The sequence below is a fragment of the Nicotiana tabacum genome, chromosome 10 (assembly GCF_000715075.1).
Source record: "Nicotiana tabacum cultivar K326 chromosome 10, ASM71507v2, whole genome shotgun sequence".
Lineage (NCBI taxonomy): Eukaryota > Viridiplantae > Streptophyta > Magnoliopsida > Solanales > Solanaceae > Nicotiana > Nicotiana tabacum.
In genome coordinates, this window is record NC_134089.1 from 90097656 (window position 1) to 90120496 (window position 22841).

Sequence of the window (22841 nt, forward strand, 5' to 3'; positions counted from 1 at the left end):
CTGAATGACTTTAGTAAAATTGAAAGATAGTTGAATGACTATCAGTAAAATTAACCCTTTCTTTATGCTTCGTCCATCTAATTTCGTATAACATATTGTACCTTACATTTGAAAAGGTACACAATTTTAAACCTACTTTTTGAAAAAAAAAAAACAATTTCAAAATATTCATCTATATTATTATAAAAGCATGAATACAATGTTGGTTTACAAAAATAACCTTATAATATTAAGTATGATAACTCATAATAAAAGGACATAACCAAAATTCTAGATATTAGCCTTATAATCCTATTAGTTTTAGGACATAATACTACACGTTAATATTTATGACTTTAAAATTAATTAATTTTTAGTTATTAAAACTTTTTTTATTGAATTAGGTAAGAATTCATCAATAAAAACATTAAATGTAACCTTGTATTGGAAGAACTCAAAGAGAGAATGGTCTAAATACGTATGGAAAGGCTTTGAAAAAATTTAGATTTAAAAAAATCGAAAGATTGTAAACTCAAGAGTCCACTTTGACTCAACGTTTTAAAAACTAATAATAATATATATATTTTACCTTCTTTATTTATATTATAAATTGAAGGAATATTTTTTTTTACTTTGAACAAAATACAGTTCCTTCATAAAAGTTGTAGTTGCATTTTATGTCGATTTTAATTAAAATTAGTTTTAAGATTATTTTATTTTATTTGTTGTTTGATCTTCATGATTTTTTCTATCTTTAATTATTTAAATAGAATCAACATTTAACATTTACAAAAAAAAAAATTATTTACTTTTCATACCATAAATCAAATATGTTGTTTAATGTAAAATTTACGTGGGTTTTCAACATTGAATAGTTATTGATGGGGTACATACACAATGCACATATCGAGATGCACATATCGAGATTAATTTATCCTTACTTATATCTATTTTCATGTATTTTGAAATATAGTAAGTAAATAAAAAATTCTTACAAATTACATCGTGACTCAAAGCTAATGTCATGTCCGAATGATAAGTAACCTAACTTGTCGGTTTACAAAAATAACCATATAATATTAAGTATAATATACTCATAATAAAAGCACATAACCGAAATTCTAGATATTAGCCTCATAATCATATCGGTTTTAGGACATAATACTACACGTTAGGAATTCTATTAGTATAATTACTTTCAGGATGTCTAATTCATATAAACTTGAATAAGTAAATGTCTTTAGTCATGTAATCCTATTACTTTTAGAATATACTTCTTAAAAATTCCTATTAATAATTTAATTTGAAAACGTATTATAATGTCCTATTACTAATTTAACTTGAGAATGTAATATATTGTCTAAATCCATTTAGAAAAAAGAGAGCTTATATTATTATAAAAGCATAAATACAATATTAATATACCAAAGTAGCGCTAAAATATTAAACGGAAGAACTCATAGGGAAAGGATATAACTGCAATAACTTTTTTTTGGACTACAAACCTTTTACGCTAATTTTTAATATTTAATATGTTAAATTAATACTTTTTGGTTTATTAAATACTTACTAAAAATATGTAGGAAGGTTTAATAAAATTAATTTCATAAGAATTTTCCGTATTGGCAATACATTATCACTCCATAATGTCCAATACCAAAAAAATAAAATTAATATTAAATGAACCACATAAAGAGTCAAAATTGAGGGGAAAAAAATACTCCCACAGTAATATATTTTAATATTATATTTGAACTATTTCCTACTCAAATAATTTTTTTTATCAATTTTTTGTGTAATATTAAAAAATACCCAATTATTAAACAGAAACTAAGAAAATATTTAAGAATATAAATGTGTGAGAAAGAAAAAAATGGTTGGTAAGAGTCAATACCACTAATGATTCTACAGGCGTAACGATCTAAAAGTGAAATGTCATATCAATATTTTACTCTTTGAAAATAAAATTTATAGTGGATAAAATTATAATTAATATTAAATATTCAAAACAAGAGATGAACTAATATTAAGATCTGATCAGCATAGAATAAATTGTTTTTTATGTTAAAACCAAATAATTAAATCTTTTAATTTTATTTAGCAAGAGAATCTAATTCAATTATTTTTTAAATTCATCATATGAGTAAAATTCTTATTCAAGTTAAAAAAAAATCTTAGGGTACATAAATTTATTCCATAAAAAGAGCGTTAGAGCACAAAGTAAAAATGTTAGTATATTATTAAGAATCAAAATGATATACAAGTGTCTGAAGAAGCACAATCAAAGCTAAATCCTAAAACCGAACAAGCTTTCAAGACTATATTATAAAGAGTTGACTCTGCTATAACGGGACTATTCTTTGTAGATGCCTCCGGCGGATCGAAATAATATTTTTATGTCATGCATTACTTGCAAATATCATATCAAGAGGCATGAAGTTTTTAGCAATAATAACAAGTGGTGTGCCAACAACTATTTTATTATGAGACCACCCACTTTAGATTTGATATACCTCTTCAAACAACTTAAATAACCATCGCAAATATATCAAAGCATATCAATAATGCTAAATTTATAAGGAAAGCAAAATTGATAATATGGGATGAAGCACTTATGGCTATTCTAGAGATATATTGATATTAATGAACCATTTGATCGTCATTTAGATGATTGTTGTATTATTATACATAAAATTTCTCTAATTAATTAAATTTTATTGTTCCTTTATATAAATAAATATTTAAATCATCACGAGTCATTATTAACGTGTAACGCACGTTGATAGATACTAGTAACTATAAAAATTATGAATCCTAGCAAATTCTATATACGAATTATACATCTAAATTTTCAAAAAAGATTTAAAATTTAAGATATATAATACAGCAAATTACTTGATCAAAATGGTCTTGACATGCTTAGCGTCAATACCTTTTTACTAACTAGTATATCACCAAGTTAGAAGCCAACGATCAGGGTTGTGGTGAGGCGGAAAATTATACTATATAGCTCGGTAAATTTTTTTAAAATATGTATACATATTATATAGCGACACCCCTTGACTTTTTGGTAAGCTTATTTTTTTATATTTTGATCTCTCCCCCCTCCCCCCAATAATAAAAATCCTAGCTCCGCCGCTGCTGACAAATATGATCTCTTCACTCTGTAACGAAAATGTATCAGTTGGAGATAGGAGTGACAAACGAGCGGGTTGGATCGGATATGGTTCGGGTTGAAAACGGGTAATAAAAAATATGAATAAATTATCCGATCCGACCCAAATTTAATACAGATAAAAAAGGATTAACCGCTAGATAAATGTGTAACCTTATTATCCATGACTTCTCGTGTATGATCACTTTTGGGAGAATTCTTAGTCTCTCTAACTTGAGGAACCCCCAATTTGAGGCTTTACAAATGTAAAAGTTTGACTCATTGGTTATACATTAGTTGTCAATTGGTTATCCATTTTCTAAAAGAATAATATGGTTCTTATCTATATTTAACTCGTTTTAAAAAATTTATTATCCAACTCATATTTTAATAGATAATATGGATGGTTAACTATTTTTTTAATCATTTTACCACCTTTAGTTGGAGACATGCAATGAAAAGAACTTGATAGAAAAAACTTTCCTCTTGTAAGCATTATGGGCACAAATCTAAATTAATTGGGACCTAAAACAACTATCACACACTTGGTAGAAACAAAAAAAGGAAAAGAAAAGTTGGAAAAATAAAATGGGTAATTTGGGAAAAAGAATTATGACAACATAAAAAAAAAGCCGTGACACTGTAAAAAATATTTTGTCCTCAAGATATAGTCCTTATAAAAAAACTTTTTACGGCAGAGAATCTTTGCAGAGAGAGAAACTGATAAACCACTCTATTACCCCCATATTTATCTCCTCTTTCTCCCTTTTCTTCTTCTCTACAAAAAGGTCTCACACAATTCATCATCACCAGAAACGTTACTACAATGGAAATCCAACAACTTGTTCTCAAGTTCAAATTTCACATCTTATTTGCATCCATTTTTTCTATTTTCATCATTATTCTCATTTATCTTGCACCTCGTTTTATCGATGTTATTAAGTACTTTTGGCCTCTCTTACTCTCCACTGCTCTTTTCCTCGTCGCCGTTGTTCTCTTTGGCCGGATTTCTCCGCCGGTAGCTGAAACTGAGAAACCGGGTGAAGATATATTGGATTTCGTGGCGAGTCAACCCGATGAATTACAACCTCAGCTACATGAATTACATGAAGGAGAAAAACACGAAGAAGAAGAAGAAGAAGAAGAAGAAGAAGGTGAAAGTAGTACTAGTAAAGTAGAGTGAAGGGAATTTATTTAGTGGTTATTTATGCAATTTTTATTATTTTAGACACTTTTTTGGATCTGTTTTTCTTCTTCTTTAATCTCGATCTCCATAACACCACTTTCTACTCAGTTTGTAGCTAATGAAATTGACAGGTGGTGAATTGTGTATATTCTTCAGAATAATGTTACTACTTGCATTATTGGCCTGCACCTTCGGAGCTTGGGCGGTTGGGCCCCCTTTTTTTTTTTTTAATTATTATTCAAAATTATCATTTTGCTAACCCCTTTTTTGCTTTCACAAAACCAAGAAAAAAGAGAGGATACATTTATTAAAGAGTATCATTTTATATTGAAGTTATAACTGGTGCGGCTCCATTATACTGCAACTCTCTGAAAATTTTCACCTCTGTTTTACATTGAAAAAAGAATTTATGAGGTGAAATTTCGATTAGTATCAACCCTTTCGTGAACCAAAATATGGGAAGACGAATGTGAGAAAAGGAGAATGAAACTGTCCTGTCAATAAAGCAAGTCTTTACAATATTCTTTATTTCTGGCCAGCTCGAAAGGAAAATAAATGGTGTACTGAAATCTTGGTGATAACACCCCACCTGATGTAATGGCATCTTCGACCAGAAGTCTCGGTTCACGTCAATATCTAAAAATCAAACTGTGAGATTGTAGAATTTCTTAGTAATGAGTATTTGATCATTAAACCGAACTGTGAGAATGTAAAACTTATTAGTAGTGAGTATTTTATTCGTAATGATTGCATCCAATATAAATTCGAATTAATCAATTCAATGAATTTTGAATTCGAATTAGTCAAATCAATGAATTTTGAATATCGGATAATTAAAAGGAAAATTTATGATTGAAGTTTGCTTCTCCAAACTTAGAATCAAGGAGATTTACTGACTATCCCTCAAACTATCCAAAGCAATTACAGAGTAGTAAGATTGGACGTCTTATCTATCTCACGACTTTACAACCTGTTTAACCAAAAATAATGTTTATGGTGAAAGCAAGTTATAGCATAATTCGGTTTTTTAATAATCAGTTTTACATCACTTTCCTAATATAGATGAATAAGAAATAATGAAAATAAAATCTCTGAGAGAATAAGGAAAGAGAAATCTTATTGATAATCGCAGCCTCCCTCCGAGAGGAGAGAATAAGATTCTTCAATTAGCAGAAAATAAATTAGAGATTGACAGTATATTTTTGTGAATTTCTTGACGATCATATATAAAAAATGGTAAGTGGGGTTTGTATAAGGGTACAACATGTAACTGCTTTGCCCTATTTAATTCTTGCCTATTACTAATATCTATTACATTGATTGTCTTGTTACTTGGGTAACATGTAATGGCTATGGTAAAAACAGTCAATCGCGCATAATCAGGGATTATGTCAATTTCTTTCCATGTTCGTGGATATTAATGAGTCTTCTTTCCTTGCAATCTTTAACTATTCATCCCGCACATGTTTTTTTTCCCCCAGTTATCACTTGCAGTATCCTTGTAAGTAATCCTATGGGTGTTTTACCCATACTTCTCTTAACCTTCATTTCTCTTTATTGTTTCGACTCTCATGACACTTGTCAACACATCATTAGCCCATTGTATGGGTCCAAATTTGATCGACCTCGACCTATAATGAGCACGACCAACGACCGAGTATCTTCAAATCGGTGTTCCGAGGAAGACGACCTTAAGGCAAAAGTAGAAACTGTAGACCCTTGTAAAAATGTAAGCTCATTAGGAGACATTGCGAATATTCTGTCGAATATTCCTTGTATTTTAATTTCTTATAATTCTGAATATTTTCTCTCTGGTATATAAGGGGGAAAAAAAGATCTTGTAAGAGAGCAGAGACATTCGGAAAGTGAACGAATCTTGAATATAAAGAAACTTTGTAACTCTCTTCTCCTTACCTACTATTAGTCTAGAGATAATTATCTTCAGCTACGATTTACCCCTTCATCTTTGATTGTATTGTCCAAAAAGGTTTTAACATCTTTTGAGTCAAACAATTTGGCGCCGTCTGTGGGGATTTCCATAGCTAAAATTATAGTTCTCATCTAGATCCCTTAAAGTGATCTTCTTTCTTCGAACCTCCAAAACCAACAATGGCGTGAAAGGAAGCGAGGCTGAAGGCGATAGCAGACGTCTCGAACAATCTCCTAAACGCCCTCGACGAAGCCGGTAGAGAAGATGACGGGAATACAACACCATGAGCTACACCTGAGGGGGAGATCTCACCCCATCCACACGAAGATCTAACGATTTTGCGCGAAAGGGGAGCCTCGATATCCACCATGGGGGAAGCACCACCATCAGTCAAAAAGGTGCTGGAAGAATGGTTGACAAGTGCTTTGAGCAACATGATCGAGAAACCCACTCAAGGAGGTGTCGAAGGCATACCACCTACAGAAATCCCAGCTACTGCCGATGAGCCAAGCACTACACGAGCAGATAATACCCACACTGTCACTAACGCGGGTGACGCTGCACTCATGGCCATCTTAAAGAAAATGGGAGAGATGAAAAAAAAGAACAAAACACTCCGCGACCAAATGAAGGAACATCAGGAGAGGGTCGATAAAATACCAGGCGCTCCAAAGCTATTACCAAAACATGACGTAGGCTGATTCGTCAAACAACCTTACAGCGAAGGGGCTGCTCCTCAACCTATTCCAAAGACCTTCAAGATGCCACCATACTTGAAAATATATGACGGGACCACAGACGCGGAGGATCACCTAATCCATTATGTTACCACAGTAAAAGGCAATGATCTATCAAAAGAACAGGTATCGTCTGTGTTGTTGAAAAAATTCGGCGAGACCTTGACAGAGGGAGCATTGACATGGTACTCCCAGCTACCAGCACGATCGATATCGACGTTCGAAGAAATGGCAGATAAATTCGCCACCGCTCATTCAGGAGCGAAGAAGGCTAAGGCTAGGGTCAACGATATCTTCGCTGTCAGGCAAACGGCGGGCGAGGGACTTTGGGATTTCTTGGCCCGATTCAATAGAGTAAGGATGAGCCTACTGAACGTGTCGGAAGGGATGGCAGTCGCAGCCTTTCAGAATGGGTTAAACTGGAGCGGGTCAAAGGCAACCAAAAAACTGCTCAGTAGACTCATGAAGTACCCTCCTACCACATGGGAAGAGATTCACAATGCCTACTGCACCGAAGTGAGAGCGGATGAGGACGACCTGAACGGACCATTTCAATGATTAACATCATTCCAGACCGAGACAAAGAGATATTGACATAGCGATGGGCACCGAGATCAACCACTACATTTCAATCGCGAAAGGCATCAGCCCTAGATCCGAACATCCAACCCGCCCCCTACACGATACACAGACGTCGTGCCACGACACACTGTACCCCTCCGGAGCGAAAGAGGTATGCCTCCACTACTATCTGCTCATAATTTCTGTGTTTCCCCTTCAGAAATAGTGTACGCACTGGAGAAGCTGGGCACGAAGGTGCAGTGGCCACAAAAAATGAAATCAGATCCAAGCACCAGGAGGTCGAACGTCCTCTATGAGTTCCACCAAGAAAGAGGACACAAGACCGAAGATTGCATAGGTCTGCGGCAAGAAGTAGTTAGAATGTTGAACCAAGGGTACCTGAAAGAACTGCTAAGCAATAAAGGAATGGCCAACTTCGCTCAAGGACGCGACCCTTCTCAAGGACCTCCAAAGCCACCATCGCCAGCGCGTACCATACAAATGATCATTGTCAGCGGTGATGATACGGTAATCAACCATGTGAAGTTCACTACCACGCATAAACTTAAACGGACGGTCGCCCACGAACAGTATGATGACCTTGAAGACAATATCATCTTCGATAAGTCAGATACCGATGGTTTGTATTTTCCTCACTATGATGCTTTGGTTATAAATTTACGCATCTCTAACACCGATGTGAAAAGAATCATGGTGGATAACGAAAGCGGCGCGTGTATTGTTCACTCGCGAGTCCTCGTGCAAATGAGGCTCGAGGATAAAATAATACCACATTGCATAACACTAACGGGTTTCAATAATGCAGTAGAGTGGACATCCGGAGAAATAATGCTACATGTCCTAGCAAAAGGGATCACCCTGGAAACAACGTTCCACGTCATGAACCAGTAAACGACCTACAACGTCATCATAGGACGACCATGGATACACGCCATACGAGCCGTCCCCTCAAGCTTCTATCAGGTGATCAAATTTCCCACCCCATGGAGGATATTCAACATCTGAGGCGAACCACGTACTACCCAAGAATGTTATCGGATCGCCCAGGATCGCACACATACCAAACAGCTAAAAGGGGCAAGCACGGAAGCATGGCAGTCAGCCATGTCGGGCACCAAACCCGACATACAAGAAGAAGCCATCAAAGATCCGGACATTGTAGAAGTTTGCAAGGTGACCGTAGAGGATCTCAACCTCATCCAGTTAGATAACACCGATTGTGCCAAAAAGGCTTACGTTGGGCACAACCTCTCGGAGCCAGGTGAATATCGTGAGTTTTTAACTAACAACGCCAATTTGTTTGCTTTTTCCCATTCAGGAATGCCAGGAATCCCAAGGGAGATCTCCACACACAAGCTAAATATCGATCCACTTTATCCATCGGAACGAAAAATAAGGAGGAAATTCAATGCCACGATCAATGAGGCGGTCAATGAAGAAGTTGATAAATTACTCGCCAACGGTTCCATCAAAGAATCGAAATACCCCCAATAGGTCGCCAATGTGGTCATGGTAAAAAAGAAGAACGGGAAGTGGCGAATGTGTGTCGACTTCACCGATTTGAACAAAGTGTGCCCGAAGGATTCTTTCCTGCTACCTCACATCGACCAACTTATCGATGAACAGCGGGCCACAAATTGCTAAGCTTCTTGGATGCGTACTCCGATTATAATCAGATTCTAATTGCTGAAGAGGATCAGGAAAAGACCACTTTCATCACTCACCAAGGTACGTACTGCTACAAGGTAATGTCGTTTGGGCTCAAGAACGCAGGGGTCACGTATCAAAGATTGGTCACCAAAATGTTCAAAGAACAACTCGGTAAAACAATGGAAGTTTACATTGATGACATGCTGGTGAAGTCATCAAAGAAAGAAGATCACATTGGTCATCTGAAGGAAGCCTTCGAAATATTAAGGCAATACGGAATAAAACTGAACCTCGAAAAGTGCGCCTTCGACGTGGCTTCTGGAAAGTTCCTCGGTTTGCTAGTGTTGTAAAGGGGAATCGAGGTCAACCCGGATCAAATCAAGGCCATCGACGCAATACCGAAAACACTGACTAGCAAAAAGCAGGTGCAGAAGTTGACGGGACGAATAACTGCCCTATCAAGGTTCATTTCACGATCCTCAGATAGATGCCATAAATTCTTTAATGCACTAAGGAAAGTCCACGAGTTGCAATGGAATAGTGAATGCATCGATGCCCTGAAAAAGCTGAAAACATATCTATCCTCACCACCGCTGCTCGTCAAAGCAGATCTAGGTAAATGCTTACTTGTGTATCTAGCAGTTTCTGAAGTTACGGTAAGTGCAATCTTGGTCCGCGAAAATAAAGGTACGCAATCTCCAATTTACTATGTCAGCAAAACTTTAATCGATGCCGAAACGAGGTACCCTTACCTTGAAAAACTAGCTCTGGCATTGGTCGTAGCTTCATGAAAGCTTAGACCGTACTTCCAATGTCACCCTATTAAAATGGTGACAACCTCCCCCCTAAGAGGTATCCTACATAAACCCGAACTATCGGGAAGACTAGCCAAATGGGTCATAGAGCTAAGCGAGCACGACATAACGTACCAACCACGAACTGCCATCAACTCGCAAAGATACAAAGACACCAGTAAGAAATCCACAAACTTCTATTGGAGTTTGATTAATGCCGCCTCAACCAAATACCCAGGGAACAAAATATCGAAGCAGATGACCTCGCTAAACTGGCTGTGGCCACCAAGAATATCGGCAAAGAAAACGTGGTCACCCTACTCCATTCCGCAATAGACCACGTCGAGGTACATTCTATAAACCTAACTTGGGACTGGCGGTAACCGCTTCGTAGCCTATTTGCAGGATGGAACACTCCCGCAAGACAAAAAAGGCGCCAAAAAACTCCGGGTGCAGGCAGCCCGATACAGCTTAGTAAACGGCGATCTCTACAAAAGGACGTTCGGCGGCCCCCTTGCCAAATGTCTCGGGCCGCATCAAACGAGGTGAGCACTAGAATAAGTACCGAGGGGCACTGCGTCGCCCACACGGGAAACCGGGCCCTTGTCAGATGCCTCATTCGCGCCGGATACTACTGGACCACCATGACAAAAGAAGCCACCGACTATCTCAGGAGATGTGAACAATGTCAAAAGTACAACCCTATGATACACCAAGCAGGGGAACTCATTCACTCCGTCACTTCGCCATGGCCATTCTTAAAATGGGGAATGGACACAGTCGGCCCCCTCCCAGCAGGACGAGTTAAGGTACGCTTCCTTTTGGTTTTAACTGACTACTTCTCTAAATGGGTGGAAGTAGGTGCATACACTCAGATACGCGAGCAGGAGGTCATCGCCTTCATATGGAAAAATATTATATGCCATTTTGGCATCCCCAAAGAGATCAGCTGTGATAACGGACCTCAGTTCGTCAGAAAAAGAACGACCGAGTTTTTCGAAAAATGGCACATCAAGCGGATACTCTTCACGCCCTACCACCCTGCCGTTAATGGTCAAGATGAATCCTCCAATAAAGTAATATTGAACATATTGAAAAAGAAATTTGAGGAAGCTAAAGGGTTGTGTCCTGAACTACTACCAGAAGTATTATGGGCATACCGTACTACGCCAAAAACCAGCACAGGAGAAACGCCATATTCACTGGTCTACAGGACCGACGCAGTCATACCCGTCGAGGTCGGGGAGCCCAGTTTGAGATACTCCAATGAGAGTGGAACAGGCAACGACGAAAGTAGACTACAAGATCTGGATGAAGTTGAAGAACAAAGAGATATGGCCCACATAAGAATGGTAGCCCAGAAACAGCAAGTAGAAAAATACTACAACAATAGAGCCAAGGTACGACCGCTCAAATTCGGAGATTACTTCCTCAAGGATAAAGCACAAGCTTCAAAGGACCCTAATGAGGGAAAATTGGGAACAAAGTGGGACGGACCATACAAAATCGTAGCAGCAGCAAACAAATGAGCGTTCCAGCTAGAAACAATGAAGGGAAATCTGTTCTATCGCTCCGGAAATCTGGCTGAATCAGAAACGACGTGTTCGGTCTTGACAAAGAAATACTTGTACCAAAACTTGCGGCTCTCCAGGTCGTCCGTCCCGACCTCTAGCCCTTTCGTACCATGAAGCCTCAAATGCACCATGGTACCCCTGAGGAATCCAGGCGTGAACAGGTGCAAAAGGTGATGGACGGAAACGCTACATTCCACCAACTCTGCATACTTAGTCAATAGTAAAAGCACCTAGAGCGTGTATGGTGAAAGTTATGTTGGGCAAACTTGGTAAAATCTGCAGAATTCTTCCACTAAGAGGAAGAGGGGAAGGGTGTAGCCGATCATAAAAGGGTACTCGTAGAAAGCACAACACCCAGGTTTGTGGACATCCACGTAATCTCTCCCCGCTGGAACCATCTCTATATGAGCAGGAATGCCATACTTTATATGAAGGGCATCAATATGGACCTGCTCCGTCTCGAAAAATACGGGGTTCGGAATGGGAGGTGGATCTTTGAGGAAGTCACTCCGGGATAAGGGGTGCCTCGGTAGCAGCTCCTCCACCATAGGAGGGCTGTCATTCTCTCCTACCACCACGTCTCCACTATCAGAAGGAGGCATAATTGATGATGGGGTGGCTTCAGGAACCTCCTCGCGAGAACGACGAGACCTCGGCATAATATCGCACAGAGGAGTATCAACACAAAAGGAGGAAAGAAGAAGAAGCTTCGGGTGAAGATCGAAAGAAGAGCGGAAAGATATCAAAGCAAACAAGGAATAACGAAAGAGGTCTTCAAGAAGAGGAATGGCCAAAGTTTTTCAAAAAATCAAACCCTTCAGCTATTTATAGGATTGGGAGGCGCCAGAATCGAGGCGGCAGACTTCAAAGTCGCACAAGAATCGAAGCACCAAGCCGTCAGTCCCTACCTCGAAAATCTGTGCAATGATGAAGCACGTAAAGCTGACATCATTTCCCGGAGAAGTGTACCGCACGATATCTTGCTGAATACGATGACCAATCCCCGTTGGCCACGTCATGTCGTTCCCACAGGTCAAATTTCTCCAAAAGAATGTACGAGGTCCGCTCGTCGAGGACACTTCCGGTCGCGACCCCGACAAGCGAAAGGACTAACTATATGGGTCCAAATTTGACCTACCTCGACCTATGATGAGTACGACCAATGACCGAGTATCTTCAAATCGGCGTCCCGAGGAAGACGACCTTAAGGCAAAAGTAGAAACTGTACGACCCTTGTAGAAATGTAAGCTCATTAGGAGACATTGAGAATATTCTGTCGAATATTCCTTGTATTTTAATTTCTTATAATTCTGAATGTTTTCTCTCCAGTATATAAGGGGGAAAAAAGATCTTGTAAGAGGGCAGAGACATTCGGAAAGTGATCGAATCTTGAATACAAAGAAACTTTGTAACTCTCTTCTCCTTACCTACTATTAGTCTAGAGATAATTATTTCAGCTACGATTTACCCATTTATCTTTGATTGCTTTATTCAAAAAAGTTTTAACATCTTTTGAGTCAAACACCCACTTAACTGAATCTATTTTTTCTACCAATACACAACCCTCGTAACCCCGAAAAGAGAAATTGTAAAAAAGAAACAAAGGAAACATATCGTTTTCATTAGCTTGTTCAATCTCGAAAATGTTACTGCTTTAGATTGAATTGTGCGGCTTACGGTAGAATGCACTACAGGCAAATCAGGAAAAAGAAAAGCGAGAAAGTCATAAGGAGTCACCTAATTTCCATAATGAGATAAAAGCAGTTGTTACACATTTTAGTGAACAAAAACTCTGTTTTTTTTTTAACTATTTCACCAGCTAAATAGATTATTATTAAATTATTATTGTTATTAAATTGCCCAGTGCCTGGACAATATCATCGGTAAACTCCCTTCTCTTTATATAAAATTAATACTGGTAGACTAATAGTACCCTTTAGATTGAATATTGTTTTGCGTGTTATGGTACTTCATTTTATAAAATGTGACTTTCCTAACTGCACGTTCACTGTCGGTAACTTTAGTTAGTTAACCTAGTGAAACCAGTGAACGCAACAATTTACCTCAAAAAGCAAGACCGGATTGCCTACGCATCCGTGTCGCATATTTGTTGGCCTTTTTTTTTTTTTTTTGCCTTTCTTTTGCAAATTGATCTTGGGTGAACTGAATTTCAGAACAATAGTAAAAATTATTACTGTGTAATCAAAGTTCAAGTCACAAAAACAATCTCTCGCGTAAATAGATCAATGCGATTCAACCCTTTTTCTAAACTCCACGAGTTAATAAATTGAGTTATATTTTGATTGGTCCTATGTAACTGCCATCAATCTTAGAAAAAATGAAAAGAATTAGGAAAATAACAATATTAGCATTATGGTTGGATTCCTAATGTGCATTACTGACCACCGACCATTCTCGTTTGTCCTCTCAAAGACAAAAACTAGTGGGTTCACCTAATTTGTCTTGATACTAAACACCTAACGGTACTGTATAAGTTGCTAAGTTCCTAAGCAGTACTAAAGGGGTGAAATTTAAAAATGGCCAGATTTATAATTGGTAATTGAAAAATAGCTATAATTTTAAAAGTGAAATAAATTTAGTTACTTTTTATGTAAAGATAAAATTTGAATACAAACACTGTTAAAAATTCAAAATATTCCAGCATAATATGCTGGAGTTTGAATTTTTACATATGAGAATTTTATAATATAATGGAAATTTATATGTATGAGCTCCATACTATACTATGCTGAAATTTTTCGTGTCCTGGAATTCCAACATAATATGTTGGAAGTTGATACGCAAGAGCTCTATAATCCCGCATATTATACTAAAATTTTATGTGTTTCAGCAAAATAATAATTATTTTTCAAAGACTTCATAAATGAGGACTATTTTTCAATTATCAATATCAAAAATAGTTAGCCTATGCAATTTTGACAGCACTGTAGGATTCCATTAAAAGTAGGCTGGGTCCACCATCACACTTATTAAGAGATGGACCTTCAAACCTTAGTACGATCCGTCCGTAAACTTGACACTGCTTAAAACTTCTGTTAGCCATCATAATCTCTTTCACCTCTGCGTCGGACTAGGGCCCACAATGACACACTTTCGGCCTCCCTAAAATTTCCCTATCTCAATGATAATGAAAATTGATTGAGATTTTGAGAGGAAATAAAGGCCCCATTTATCCATGCGTTTTGCCAAAATAAATTTGGAATTTATTTTCAAAACTCATATTTGGCCATAAATTTTACCTATATTTTGGCAAAATCCCAAGCCCCAAATCCCAAAATCACCTCAATTGTTAATTTTGGGCCAAAATCCCAAAACTTGGGAATTATATACATATTTTTCCAAAATAAAGTTGGAAAATATGTTTTGAAAACGTATGTTCAAACAGATTTTCATATTCAAATCAAACTTCACTCATATAAAATTTTCAAAACAAATTTGGAATCTATGACCAAACGCTAGCAAAGTCAAGAGTAATCAGTTGAAAATGATGGAACGCTTAAACCCGAAGGGATTGTCATTATACTTTATTTGTAAAATAATTCTGGAGAAGAAAAAAACGTAAAACAGAAATGTCGAAGATGTAGAAATTAATCTGAGCCTACCGAATTCACAGTGTTTCCTTAAGGAACTTAATTCCCTCCTAGTACCCGAGGTTATAGATTATTTCCTCCCAAGATAGAACAGATTATACACTGGTGTAACGGTACTTCAAATTCCAGTATTTCAATGAACACAAATGGCGGCAACAATCGGACTTACGTTGTTTATTTTATAAGAAAACAATGCAGAAAGTAAGAGGAAAATTCAGAATTTCCGTAAGGAAAATATGAGGGAATGACCTTCTATTTATAGCCAACATGTTGGGTTTAAACGAAGAGGTGCAACTCTTCAAGATGACCGTTCACATAAAATGGCTATTATGTAAATGACTATTTATCCAAAATAAAATCGGAGGAAAACTTTAAATTATCGTTACAGAACGATCAATTTGGATTAAATATTAATATTTAACAAATAAATTTGGCCCCAAAAATTAATCAATTAATCAGATCATTTGACCAAATCCAAATCCGAAGCCGAGCATGTGACGACGATGGCAACGCGAGACTTGCCTTCTTCTCTTTAAGATATATACTCAACAAATGAACTTTTCTCCTCCAATATGGGACAATGTTCCTTTGTAAAGGATGAAAAATATTTTTTTTATTGTTTCCTCCATTTTTCATTCACCCTATTTTAAGCTAAACCAAGCTTAAACTCAACAATCCCCTACATGAATAGGTAATGGCTATATCACGAAAATATGCATGAAAACTGTGTGATTCGCAAACAAGGATTAATTACATCTGGATAAGTAGGTTTCCTTTTGAATTTTCCGTAGTGAATTTATATCGGATATACTCGGTCAATCGGTAGATTTGATATCTTTTAACAATCGAGCTTTGGTGTATATCTAAACAATCATAAGTCATACAATCAACCCTTAACTGTTTCTTTGAGTCTCATTGTTGTGTTCGTTTCAGCCATGAACACCGCCTGGTTTCATAAGAAGCGGCTAACACTTCATACTTACATAAGTGATTCCTAAACGTGTGATCCCGTAGATACGCTATTTGATATACCTCGTATCAAATTTAGAAATCATTAAAAAGCCTTAATGTTTTATCCTTAGTACTGAACATTGTCAAATCACGAGAATAGACCAAAATTTTAGTTGACAATGTTAAACCGTCATTAATGACTTTATTTAATCTCCTTGAACCTAGATCTTGGGATCTCCAGTCTTCTAGGTAGAGTTACCGACACAGTGACTTGTCCTCGGCCATAGTCTTATTCCCCTCGATGATCTTTCAACTACCTCTCTAGTTAGGCCTTTTATAAGCGAATCTGACACATTATCGCTTGACTTTACGTAGTCAATTGTGATAATCACCTAGAGAGTAGCTGCCTAACGGTTTTATGTCTTTATCGTATATGACAAGATTTACCATTATATATAACGCTCCCGGCCCTTCCAATTGCTGCTTGACTATCGCAATGTATGCATATTGGTGCCAACGGTTTGGGCCAAAATAAAATCTCTTCCAAGAAATTTCGGAGCCATTCAACTTCTTCATCGGCTTTATCTAGGGCTATGAACTCAACCTCCATTGTAGATCGGCAATACAAGTTTGTTTGGACGACTTCCAAGATACCGCTCCTCCGCCAATAATGAATACATATCCACTTGTCGACTTAGAATTTGTTGAGCCGGTGATCCAATTTGCATCACAGTATCCCTCAATCACCACAGGATATTTATTGAAGTACAAATCAAAGTCTTGGGTATGTTTTAAATATCCCAAAACTCGTTTCATTGCCATCCAATGAGATTGACCTGGATTACTCGTGTATCGACTCAAGTTAGCATACATTTAGTTGCATTTATGTTGGCAATATCATTACTCATTATCAACATATCATCCACATATAAGCAAACAATGACTATGTGATTTGGAACATTTTTAATGTACACACATTTAGCACATTCATTTATCTTAAAATCATTTGACAATATTGTTTGGTCAAATTTTACATGCCATTGTTTGGGTGCTTGTTTTAGTCCGTAAAACGATTTAACAAGTCTACATATCTTCTTTTCTTTACCCGGAACTACAAACCCTTCAGGTTGTTCCATGTAGATTTCTTCCTCCAAATCTATTTAAGAATACCGTCTTAATGTCCATTTGATGAATTTCAAGACTATATACCACATCTAATGCTACTAACATTCGTATGGATATAATTCTTGTAATTGGAGAGTATGTATTTTTCTCTTAAAAATCCATTTAGAACCCAAAGGTTTATTTCCAGGAGGAAGATCAACCAATTCTTATGTATGGTTGTTCAATATGGATTCTATTTCACTATTGACTGCCTCATTCCAAAATAATAATTTCGAAGAAGACATAACTTCTTTAAATGTATGAGGCTCATTTTTCAATAAGAAAGTTACAAAATCTGGTCCAAATGAAGTAGATATTATTTGAAGTTTACTACGTCTTGGATCCTCCTGATTAGATACACTTTCTTTTGTTTCTTCCTAGATCGTTTAGATCTTTCACCCATTGACTCACATTCCTTTTTATACAGATATATTTTTGAAGAATTCAACATTATCTGATTCTATAACCGTATTATTGTGAATGTCAGAATCTTATGATTTATGAAACAGAAATCGATATGCTTTACTATTGGTTGCATATCCTATGAAAACACAATCAATGATTTTTGGTCCTATTTTTACCCTTTTGGATTCAGGAACTTGCACTTTTTCCAAACACCCCCACACTTTAAAATAATCCAAGTTGGGTTTCCTTCATTGCTATTTTTCATATGGAATGAATTGCGCTTTGTTATAGGCCAATAGGGTACTCGGTTTACTATCTGGTTAGACGTAAGAATGGCTTCCCCCCACAAGTTCTGTGTCAAATCAGAACTTATTAATAAAGCGTTCATTATCTCTTTTAATGATCGAATCTTTTTTTTTCCGCAATCCCATTGGATTAGGGCATGTAAAGGGCCATTGTTTGATGAATAATTCCATATTCTAAACATATTTCTTCAAAAGGAGATTCGTATTCACCACCCCTATCATTTCTTATCATTTTGATTTTCTTGTTAAGTTGCATTTCAACTTTATTTTTATATTGCTTGAATGTATTTATTGCTTTATCTTTACTACTAAGTAAGTAAACATAGCAATATCATATAAAATCATCAATAAAAGTTATGAAACATTTCTTTCCACCGCGAGATGACATTGACTTCATATCGCAAATATCTGTGTGAATTAAATCTAAGGGATTTGAATTCCTTTCAACAGACTTATAAGGATGTTTAACATACTTAAATTCCACACATATTTGACATTTTGATTAGCCGCATTCAAACTTAGGTAATACTTCTAAATTAATCATTTTTTGCAAGGCTTTAAAATTGACATGTCCCAAACGTATACGCCATAAATCATTTGTCTCAAGTAAGTAAGAAGAAGATGAAATTTTATTATTCTCAACGACCATTACATTCAGTTTGAAAAGGCCCTCAGTGATGTTACCTTTTCCTATAAATATTTCGTTCTTACTTATTACAACACTATTAGATACAAAAATGCACTTAAACCTGTTCTTGACGAGAAGTGTAGTAGAGATTAAGTTCTTCCTAATTTTAGGAACATGAAGGACGTTGCTCAGAGTCACCACCTTGCTAGAAGTCATTTTCAGAAATATCTTGCCACACCTTCAATCTTGTCCATAGCATAATTTCCCATAGAAGCGTCTCTTTGGGTCCAACGAGAGCATATGTAGCAAATGCTTCTCTAACAGCACAAATATGGCGAGTGGCTCCAGAATTAATCTACCATTCCTTGGGATTTCCCACCAGGTTGCATTCAGAAAGCATAGCACACAAGTCATCAATATCCTCATGCTTTTCAATCATGTTTGCTTGACCCTTCTTCTTGTCTTTCTTTGGAGCACGACAATCTGCAGATTTGTGTCCAGCCTTCCTGCAGTTATAGAAATTTCCTTTGAGTCGCTTCTTACTTGGGTTATTTTTTGGTCTAGAAGGATTCTTTCTCTTTTTGTTTTTTTGTGGAGCATCCTCAATAATGTTTGCTCCAATTATTATTGAGTTTTCACGACCATTCTCTTCAACAACTTTATTGTCCTTTTCGATCATCAACCGAAAAATGAGATCTTCGAGCAACATCTCCTCGTGTTTGTGTTTCAAGTAATATTTTAAGTCCTTCCATAAAGGAGGCAACTTCGCAATCATCCCTGCAACTTGGAATACTTCATTGATGACAAGACCTTCAATGAAAATTATATTAGTAATAATAATATAATTAATACTACAGAAGTATTAATTCAACATATACCTTCAACAAAGAGATCATGAATAATCACTTGCAATTCCTGGACTTGGGTAATAACAGACTTGCTATCTACCATTTTGTAATCCAAAACTTTTGCGGCAACAATTTCTTCAACCTCACATCCTCAGTTTTGTATTTCTTTTCAAGCGCAATCCACAGTTCTTTTGATGTCTCCATATTACTATAGACGTTATACAGATCTTCCTCCAGTCTGCTAAGAATATAATTCTTGCACAATAAATCAGAATGCTTCCACGCCTCAGTTACGAGGAAGCGTTCATTTTCTGGAGTTTCGTCAGGCAGAATAGGAACATCTTTCTTAATGAACTTCTCTAGACTTAAAATCGTCAAGCAGAAGAACATCTTCTGTTGCCACCGCTTGAAATCAATCCCGAAATTTTTTCAAGCTTTTCTGTCGGTGCCGGTGTTGTTCGGCTTGTCGATGCATTGGCAGTCGCCATAAGAACATGTTGGTTTCCATTCTAAGTCGTCATTTTTGTAAAAAAAAAATGACATAAACAAATGTTTAATATACGGTGAAGTTTTTATATCTTCAAAACGAATAAACTGGAGTAGAAAATCACGTAGATTTTTATCTCTAATGGAATAGAAAATCGCTAAGATTTTAGTCTCCAAATAACATATAATAAGACGAATCAGAATATACGTTAAAATATAAAAATAGAGTAGAAAACCACGAAGGCTTTAATCTCCAAAATTGAAAACCACACAGGTTTTAGTCTCCAGAACAGTATATACAATACAAATTGTCACGACCAGAATTTTCTGCCCTCGGGAGTCGTGATGACGCCTACTCGTGGAAGCTAGGCAAGCCGATTATTGTAAATTCATTTCCCTTTTTATTAAACATATTAAACAATGTAAAATACTAAGTGATTAAACAACGGAATAAGATTAAACAATCGGAAATATGGAAGCTGAAACTTAATATTCCAACTAAACACTGCTACATAATTTGAAGTACAATACTACCTAGTATTTGGTGTCACAAGTCACGGACTGTCTAAGAATACTACAAACAAGGTCTGAATGAAATACATAAGTCTGTCTCTGAATAAGTAAAAAGAATAGAAAGAGAAAAGATAGGAGGAGATGCCAAGGCCCGCAGACGTTTGCAGGACTACCTCGGGTCGCCTGTGTGGACTGAAGACAACACCCTCACTGTGGTCCAAACACTCCGGTATCAGTATCTGCACACAGTACAAAGTGTAGTATCAGCACAACTGAACTCATGTGCTGGTAAGTGCCTAGCCTAACCTTGGCGAAGTAGTGACGAGGCTAGGACTAGATTACCAAATAAACCTGTGCAGTTAAATCATATACAACAGAAATAGTAGCAGGTAATTACAACTAAAGTTGGGCGGGGGAAACATGCTGCGGGGAGTAACAGATAACAACAGAGGAGAAATATAAAGAATGCCATAAATCAATTACCAACAAGGATAAGGAACTAAGAAGAACAAGTACACATGTAATACCGTTGTAGGCGTGCAACCTGATCCCATTTCATATGATACCGTTCCACGCATGCAACCCGCTCCCATGTCATATATTACCGTTGCGGGCATGCAACCCGCTCCCATTTCATATATTACCGTTGCAGGCGTGCAACCCGCTCCCATTTTATTTATCATCACCAATCATAAAAGAATCCCGGCAAGAGAACAATAACAATGTAACAACATCCCAACAAGGGAACAATAATATTATAACAACATCCCGGCAAGGGAACAATAATATCACAACAAACATCCCAGCAAGGGAACAATAATATGACAATAACATCCCGACAAGGGAATAATAATAATACCACAACAACATCTCGACAAGGGAACAATAATGATAATCCTCATATGAAGCACAATAAACCACAACAGAGTCATAACAATTACAATACAAGACTCACGAGCATGCTTGACACCGACGTATAGATACTCGTCACCATGTCTATAGGTCGTACTCCACAGTTAACACGTAGAAAATAAGACACGACTCCTAATCTCTCAAGCTAAGGTTAGGCCAAACACTTACCTCGATGCCACGAACACAATTCAAGCCTCAACTACCGCTTTACCTCTCGGTTCCACCACCAATTCGCTTGTATCTAGCCACAAGTTATTTAACGATATCAATAAATGCTAAATGAATCAATTCTAATGCATGAAAATAGGTTTTATAAAGATTTCCCCAAAAAAGTCAAAAATTGCCCCAGGCCCACATGGTCAAAATCCAAGGTTCGAACCAAAACCCGATTACTCATTCCCCCACGACCCCAAATATATAATTTGTATTGAAATCGGACCTCAAATCGAGGTCCAAATCCCCAAAATTTGGAAAACCTAGGTCCTACCCAAAACACCCAATTTCCCCCATGAAAATCATTGATTTTGAGTTAAAATCATGTGAAAAGATGTTAAAGATTGAAGAAAACTAGTTAGAAACGACTTACAATTGATTTGGAGAAAAAAAAATTATTTGGAAAATCGCCCAAGAGAGTTTATGTTTTGAGAAGATATGAAAAATGGTTGAAAATGCGTCTAAATGTGAATTTACAGGTTGCAGGGTCGCAATTGCGAACCCAGACTCTGCTATTATCGCATTTGCGAAGTGACTTTCGCATTTGCGAAGTCGCTTTTGCGAACATTCTGTCGAATTTGCAATGGCAGGCCAAAACAGGGGACATCGCATTTGCGATGAATACCTCGCATTTGCGAGGAAATGCTAGCCTGGGCTATTTCGCATTTGCGACACAGCCTTCACATTTGCGAGCCAGGCTTCGCAAATGCGAAACCTGCAGGCCTGCAACACCGCAGTTCAAATCTGCAACACCCTAAGTCCAAATTCCACTCTGTGGCCTATCCAAAACTCACATGATCCCTCGGGGCTCCAAACCAAACATGCATACTAACTCAAAAACACCCTCCGGACTTACTCGTGCGATCAAGTCGCCAAAATAATATCAACAACTATGAATTTATCATCAAAATCATGAAATCACCTAAGAACTTCAAATTTTCCAATTTTCTCAAATATGGTCCAATTCACATCATTTCAAGTCCGTTGCTTACCAAATTTTACAGACTCATCTTAAATCACATATAAGACCTGTACCGGGCTCCGGAACCAAAATATGGGCCCGATACCATCGAGTTTTAAACACATTTCATTTTCAAAAACTTATAAATATTCCAAAAAATAATTTTCTTTAAAAATTTATTTCTCGGGCTTGGGACCTCGGAATTCAATTTCGGGCATACGCCCAAGTCCCATATTTTCCTACGGACCCTCCGGGATC